This window comes from Pleurodeles waltl, chromosome 2_2 (genome assembly GCF_031143425.1).
Source record: "Pleurodeles waltl isolate 20211129_DDA chromosome 2_2, aPleWal1.hap1.20221129, whole genome shotgun sequence".
NCBI classification, from domain to species: Eukaryota; Metazoa; Chordata; class Amphibia; order Caudata; family Salamandridae; genus Pleurodeles; species Pleurodeles waltl.
This window is the reverse complement of record NC_090439.1, coordinates 308,382,659-308,388,658: the sequence shown is the minus strand read 5'-3', so window position 1 is coordinate 308,388,658 and position 6,000 is coordinate 308,382,659.

Below are 6,000 nucleotides of genomic sequence, written 5' to 3'. Positions count from 1 at the left end.
TGTGTTTCTGATTTCTGGTGAACTTTACCCTACGTGGCATCTTTATGAAACCAAAGCATATATTGCTCTTTACTAACATATGTGGTTGCACAATTTCCTCACATTTCATTTTCTCCTCAACATGAACTAGCAAAAACATGTCTTTTAGTAATTCAAAACTGTACACTGGGGGGGCATGGCCAACGCGGCAAGATGGCGGTCGCAATTTAATTTGCTCACTGAAGTCAGCCATGGCATCCTACACATATCCTTACCCTATGGCCCCCATCGGAGCAGGAGGACTGCCCGACTGTGTCTGGGGAGAGCAGTGGAGCCAGGGGAGACGCTCCTCAGTGGTTTCCAGCTGATTGGAACACGCCCGGAGTAATGCAGCGTGGTGTCCAGGCCTGCGCTTGGGAGCTGCAGGAGCTACTGATTCGGGTGAGCTGGGGAGCATGCCTGGCCTTCCCACATATCTGCAGAGCTGGCGGGGTGTGAGCGGGGAGAGACGCACAGGCTCTCTCAGCCATTGGTGCACGAGCTGCGGGCAGAACACAACACGCCATTGAGTCCCAACGGCAGGAGGCCCACCTGGGTGAGGCCGCATGGCCGATGGGAGATGCAGCCTTGCGGTGGACCTGAGTGTGCCCCTGGAAACGCTTGCAGCCTTACCTGCCTGGGTTCCTGATGGCTCGATTCAATTCCCAGTCCCTTGGGCACTCTCAAAACAGGTGCTATTATTGACTGTGCCGACGGGGGGAGAGGCCAGAGAGACGATTTGGTGGCACATCTTACACTTTTGGGCCTACCCAGCAATGGCTCGGGAGTGGCGTGGCTGCTCCTTGTGCCCCTAGCGCCCCCCCCTTCCCTGGATTTTGCTGTATATACACAGAGGTACCATTACACAAGGAGCGGTGCAGAAGACTTTTGCTGCCTGAGGTTATCGTCCTGCATGGTGAGCAGGATATGTGCTGCCTACTGATGCCTTGATAGCCCTCCATAAGCGGGCACTAGCAGGAATTTGATATTAAACCACCTTATTCTATTAACCTGTGAACAGTTCTCCTCAGATTGTGTTGTTGGACTGGCGGGGCTGCTCGTGCTGTGCTGCAATAGGTGTGCAAGCGGGCTCTGCTACCACCTAAAGCTTCCTGTCATATTGCCTGTGGATTTTACATCTACTGGGGGAGCTGCGGTGCTGCTCGTTCTGCACGCCTGGTGTTCCTGTGGTGCAAGCGGGCCCCACGTGGATGCGAATCTCCTTTATGAACCGGGGAGTGGCTCTACTGATTTGCACTGCCTAACAACACCCGTGATGGGGAAATAATGGCTGCAAAGGTTGGCTAAACAAACCAGAATTTACCAATTTAACACCACCGGCACTGGAGGAGGGCTGCAACAGCTGCAGCAAGTACCTCGGGATCCTTCTCAGGACCCACCCGGCCCATCCAGCACTTAACTACTAGCCACCACAGAGGTCTCAAGTGCGGCTGTCCAGACAAAGATAGAGGCGGTCTCCTTGGATGTGTGACCTCCTACGCGCGGATATCCACTGGATGGCGGAATGCATCTTATCTACCGAGCTAGAGGTTTCCAGGCTGCAGGGTGAGGTGGCACCCCTGAGAGCAGAGTTGGCATCCTTGTCTAACAGAACCAATATGTTGGCGCCTGTCGGTCTGCCAGGAGGGTAACCCTAAGTTTGAGAATCAGGTCATTCACCTTTTTCCTGACTACACTAGACAGGTTCAGCAGTTGTGCCAGTCCTTTGGAGGAGTTAAACAAAAATTGTGAGTGATGGGATTATGCCACATGTTCCTCTACCCCGCCACACTGAAGCTGCTGCACCATGACCGCTTACACTTCTTTACCAACCATAAGTCGGTCTGGGATTGGCTGGAGATACATTCTGATGCCATTATCCTTGCACCAACCCCACCACCCCCTGGGTGGATCTGGGAAAAAACTGATCCACTTGTGGCTCCAAGAGGTTGGTGAGAAGGAGAAGGGGAGCGGTGGGTCCCCCAGGTCCAGTTCACGTGTAGTAGTCAGACGAGACAGCACACTAGATGTGGAACAGCAATGATCGGAGAGAGAAGCAGCAAAAGCACTAGTCGAAGCAGTGACAGCCTCAGGCTCTGACACGGGGACAGTGGAGGAGACACTAGACATTGGAGACTCATAGTCAGTTACCTATTCAGGATGTGGGGATGTGTGCCATGAGCTCAATCGGGCTGGAGATCTATGCTATCCCTCGCCCCCGTAGCTACGGGTTGTGCGGATTGGGTTAGTTAGGGGGTGGGGTTTCTGGTCTGTTTGTAACCATGGCAGGGGGATGGACTCTCCTATTGATGGACTGGAGCCGGTATGTGGGGGACCCTGCGGAGACCCTTGGGGCTGGATAGACATATGCCCCTAACCTTTTTTCCCACCTTCTGCTCCCCAAGTAACAGATCGGAGTGTGAGAGTGTGACTGTGTGGAAGAGTGCAGTGTCAAATGTGAGTAAGGCACGGCTGCTCATGTGTGCGACAGGGGACTTAGGGGTATCGCTGCGCTTGACTGTCTGGTAGCTGGATCTTGTTTCCTCATAATACTACTCTGACTGATAGTTGCACTGTGAATGTGTGATTGTTGCTTGAGTGCTGGGTTCTTATAACTAGGAGCTCTGGGATTGGGTTGGTGTTCTGGGTAGGGGATACATGGGAATACACTGGTTGTTAAATAGTGTTTACCCAGCAGAAGGATGGGATGTTTTGGTTTTATTGTTTTTATTGTTGTAGCGAAGACATGGTTTTGGGAGAGAGGTGGAGGGCCTGGGTCGGGACACTGTTTGCTTTCTATAAGGTACTATGACTACAACCTACAGAATTGTGACATGGAACATAAGGGGCCTGAACTTCTACAATAAGATATATTGGGTCCACACATTTCTTCGACGGCAGGGTATACAAATCGCATGGAGAGTGAGGCGCAGAAAGTACAGAGGAAGAGGAGGGGACAGGTTTACTTTGTCACCTATTCTAATTATGCCCGGGGTGTGTTGATTTAGGTTGCACCAGGAGTCCCGTTCAAGATGCAGAGCTTCTGTGTGGATGTTGAGGGACAATTCCTTCTACTCTGTGGTTTACTAGACGAATGTGAGGTCTGCTTTTTAAATGTGGATGCTCCCAATTTCTATGTCAGATCATTTTTTCTGGCACTGGAGCATGAGCTGCTCCCATATCTGGGGACCCTATACTCTGGGCTGGGGATTTTAACTGTATACTTGATGGCACATTGGACCGTACCCCACCCAAGACGGGCTCGAAGCCACAGATGGTGACGGCGCTCTGTGCGGCGATTAACCAGCTAGGTTGCCCAGATGCCTGGCACACAATGCACCCTGCAGCGAAGGAGTATACCTTTCATATCCCCACCCATAATATAAATAGCCGTTTAGATAGATTCCTGACTACGACAGACAGCCACTCATGCGGTGCATACTCAAATTCTAGGCAGATTTCTAGGCATATTTCATCCTGATCATGCACCAGTGCGCTTGAACTAGGAGGTGGATGTCGGCTGACCTTTGGTGCCTCTGTGGATGCTGCAGACAGAGGCACTTGTGGATCCTATTCTCTGCTGGGAGTTTCGCAAGGTGGTGATGGATTATTTCATGTCCAACTGGACCATGGTGACTGATAGAGAAGTGGAGTGGGATACCATGAAAGTGCCTGGCATGGAGAGGTGGTCAGAGACGCAGTCTGGAGGCAAACTACTAGAGAAGGGTCATCTGGCGGGTCTTCAGCTGGAGGCTCCTGAGATGGGGACTCAGAATGCGCCACTGTTGGAGGCTCATAGAGCAGTGGCACGGACTTGGGATAGATTGGATAGACTGGTCCGCTGTGACTACTGTCAGATGCTACACTGTGAGGGCACCAAATCAGGCCGTCTGCCTGCATGGTTACTTAAGAGAGAAAGAACCCCTGTGATGAATTCCCTGATTCTCCTGGATGGCTCTATTGCGAGGACTCAGACCGAGATCAACTCCATTCTGCGGGATCATCTTAGGGCGGTATATGATGTGGGCGGCACCCATGGATTGGAGCAGGCGCGTGCCTTTCTTTATCAGATGCCACTCCCGTGATTGATAGCAGAGCAGGCAGAGAGTCTGGAGGACGACATCTCAGTGGAGGAGATGGGAGAGGCTGAGCAAGGAATAGTTACGACAAAGTGCCTGGCCCTGAAGAACTGCCAGTGCAGTACTAACAGGCACACTCTGGGCTGCTTCTCCCTCACCTCTGCGAGGTCCTATTGAAGGCACACCAGCGTGGAGTGCTCCTGCGGTCTAGGTGCAAAGTGCAAATTGTTATGCTTCCTAAGCCCAACAGAGACCCCACGGATCCCGTCTCACACCACCCTTTGTCAATGTTGGGAGCCTATGTAAAAATTCTCGCGAAAGTCCTCCCGACAAGATTGCAGGGCATGTTCACCCATTTGGTGTGAGACCAGTGTGGTTTCATGCCCAGCAGGGCGACAAATTTGAATCTACTGTGCTTCTCCACGCACTCCACTCTGTCGCTGATAGCAGGTTGGAGGCAGCAGTGGTCGCCTTGGATATCAAGAAGGCGTTTGATTCCCCGGATTGGCAGTACTTGTGGGAGGTCTTTCGGCTATAGAGTCAATAAGCAGAAAACAGAGTTGTTCCCTGTGGCCACACTGGCGAGGAAATCCAAAGAGGAATCCCTGATGATGGAGCTTTAGTGGGAGGTCGATCGGTTTTGGTATCTGGGAATTCAGATAGCCATCGAGTTGGAAATCTGAAATAGCCTTATTGTGGGTAGCGTGCTTCATGTTCTGGACGACTCAGTGCGATTTTCAGTATGCCAGCTGTTGTCAGTGATGGGTAGAGTCTCACTGTGCAAAATGGTGTTTCTCCCCCACTGCCTGTATGCTCTGTAAAACGTGATGTATAGGATTTACCCATACACTTTCGCTCAGAACAATAAGATTCTAGTGTCCTTGGTGTGGGCTGGTAAGGTGGTTGGCAGATGTCCTGGAGTGGGGTGTGACGGAGGAGAGATGCCTATGTGCTGTGCACACTGATGAAAACACCAAACAGGGCCTCGATGAGTGCGTGGCAATGCTGTGCATTCTGTCAGAGGATCCCACTGGTGAATTTGATTCCGTGCAACGTTAGTGGGGCCCAGAGACCTGAGACATTACATGTCAATGGCCCCAGGGCTGAAGCCATGTCTGGACCCATTCAAACCTTATGTGAGGAGCGCTCCCTCTCAGGGGCGGCAGTGTTGGCTGGGTAGTTACGCGGATTCCCGCACCCCCGATCCCTGAGGGGCCTATCTGCCATACCCCCCCTCCGATTATAGTGCTGATCTCAGTCGAGCTGCTTTTGTTGTTTATCTTTTTCAATATGTTGATTACAGTTTTTTACTACACTGTATTAGTTGCCAATGTATCTACACTGTGTTATGCTTCATGTATCCTGCAGCCTGGCACATTGCAAGAGACCATGCCCTGAGTGGCATGTTAAGTACTCAGCAGTCATATACAACTGTAATGTCTGTTATGAGCACATGAAAAATTCTAATAAAGACATGTTTAAAAAAATTGTACACTGAGTTCAGTGTTGGCAATTGTTTAAATTGGCATGGTTTATTTTTTTAATACTTTTCACTCCAGAATTTAAAAAGGATAAAGAAGTGTCAGAATGTAAAGGAAAATACTTGCCAAAACCTATTCTACCTTCACAGGTGTCAGCCATTTGGTCCTTTGCAGTTGCCTCTGGGGCATAGTTGAGGCCAGCTAAGAGAAGTGTCATGCTAGATACAACTTCTACCTCAGATTCAGATGCCTGGAAGTGAGTGCAGTAGGTGGTATTCTCGCCAACACCATGAAAGTATCTGTGTGCCAAAGCTTCTGCTTTCAAGAAATATGCGGAATGCAGAAGATAAAATAAAAACAACTGTTAAAATCTGTATTTCAGCAAACCCTGGCAAAAATAACCCTGATAATGTGCTATTATA